Source organism: Oxyura jamaicensis, chromosome Z (assembly GCF_011077185.1).
Source record: "Oxyura jamaicensis isolate SHBP4307 breed ruddy duck chromosome Z, BPBGC_Ojam_1.0, whole genome shotgun sequence".
NCBI lineage: Eukaryota > Metazoa > Chordata > Aves > Anseriformes > Anatidae > Oxyura > Oxyura jamaicensis.
Genome location: NC_048926.1, coordinates 23132859 through 23135291, shown reverse-complemented (window position 1 = coordinate 23135291; position 2433 = coordinate 23132859).

Here is a 2433-nt window from a genome sequence, read left to right as displayed (position 1 = left end):
TGCAATGGATTGTTATTCCCAAATTGTGATTTGTTTCCCACAATGGAGTTTCCTACCCTCACACCTACTGTGTTTGGTGGTGTTGTTGTTTATCTAGGCTCCACAGTGTCTTGGGAATCTGAAGTACTTGGCATACCTGCATAAGTAGCAGAGAAGTTTGAGCCGCATTCAACTTGTGTTAAATGAAAAAAATACTGGAAATGGGGAGAGGATGGGGGGAAAGAAGTAGTTAGCAAAGAGTATATAGCAGAAGGTTTAAAATGTAGAAGTTTGATAAGGGAAGCAAAGATGACAGAATAGTCTGTGGATGGCAGGACTGAGTCCAATAAGAAGTTGCCCTTGAACTCAATTTTGAGCAAGTGAAATTCTTAGAATGGTATAGGCTCATTGTTCAGCAGAGATGGTAGATTTATTCTCAATGGTGCAGGAGTAGAGGTGTTTATGAAATATTTCCATTCTGTATTTGAAACGACAAGAGATCACAGAAGGATGATTCTTTCATGATGAAGAACTTTATAGGCTATTCATGACAAAGGACATTAAACAGCTACTGCATGTAATCATTTTTTAAATGAACAGGCTGGGAAAACTTGCATCTAATTCCTAGAAGCACCATTTGAGGAACTCTTTGTCTCACTTACCTTAACATTTATTAAATTTTGGGCTTCCCAGGAAATTCCAGAAGATAGAAAGAATAATGATGTTTTGCCAAGAGTCTAAGGGGACAAGTGCAATAAGCAGGATAAATGCAAGAGAGGAAGATCTACTCAAGAGGAAGCATACGGTTTTAATAGATAAAATTTTGTAGAGTAACAGATTTGCAACAAATTTATCAAAGTTACTTTTAAAAATATATATATAAAAAAAAAACAACTGAATTTTTGCCCAGTTGGAACAGATGGTAGGCACTGCAGTGTTTCCAGACACTAGCTTCAAGTTTTGAAGGAGGCTTAAAATGAAGTAAAACAAAAAAGTAATTGAGCTGTCAGACATATTCTCTAGTAAACAATTACTCACATGAAACAACTTGTCACAGCTCCATCAGTCATATGAGGTGCAGACCAAGATTAGTTTGGATGTAATTGGCAGTGGTTACAATACTTTAACAAATTAGAGAAAACACACATCCTCCTGCTGATCCATGTTTTGTTTTGTATTTCATTCTTGTGTTTATGCTTTGTGAACAGTGTCATTGAAGCAGCTGCATTCAAGATGTGCTCTGCATAAGCATTCATTTTGTATTATCATCAGCCTTGTGATCTTACCTGTACTGAGCTATGCAAATTTAAACTTTGCCTATAATTATCAGAAAATGGACGATTGTCAGATCAGCATTCAACCAGTTGCATGAGAAGAGTTGATGGGGACCAGGGGAAAGGTCAGCACTCTCTAGATGTCAATCCCACTGAAAATGCTTAAAACTAGAGAACCAAGACCAGAGACATCAGAACTGACCATTCTGAAACTTTGGTCATCAACTTTTATAGTCAGTCAGCTTGCTAACCTCTGAGTCCAGCTGAAAACAGGACAAGAAGAGACATTAGGAGTTAAAGCAAAGCCCAACCCAAATCACTTTCAGAAACAAAACCCAACAACTTAGGAACTCAACACCAACTACTTCAATTCAAAGGACTTAGATGAGTGTTTTTGTGGATTTTAGCATGTGGCAGACACCTTTATTTGTCCTCATTTATTTATTTATTTGTTTATTAATCCATATATAAAGTCTCTTGGAGCTAGCTCCATCCCTCAGAGCCAATATTGCAAGTGGCTTATTACTTTTTTATGACAATGCATCTTTGGAAGACTGGGTCTGAATTCTGAGTGCAATTCATCTTGCCCCAGAGGTATTTTAAGAGCATGATTCATCTAGTCCTAGAGTAGGCATCTAAACTAGGTCAGATGAATCAAGACTTAAAATACCTATTTCTCTCTCCTTTCTATAATAGAACTTAGGTGGCCCCCAGATGTCAATGTCTTGATCATGGATAGCTAAAAGGTAGGAGAGAAAAATCCCAAACCTGTGCTATCAAGCAGTGGAAGTAGCCTATGTAATTTCATTTTATTACAATTTCCGAGCTTTAACAACCCAGCATATACTAGCAACATATTAATTATCCACTTTCTATTTGAGTGATTTTTTCTCACAATCAGTCTATTGTGCAATCACACAACATGTGCAAGACAACCAAGGGATCAGGTCCAGCCAGCATGGGTTCATGAAAGGCAAGTCCTGCCTGACCAACCTCATCTCCTATGACTAGGTGACCTGCCGGGTGGATAAGGGAAAGGCTGTTGACGTAGTCTACCTAGACTTCAGCAAGGTCTTTGACACAGTCTCCCACAGTATTCCTTGGAGAAGCTGGAAGCCCATGGCTTGGACAGGTACACTCTTTGCTGGGTTAAAAATGGGCTGGATGGCCAGGCCCAGAG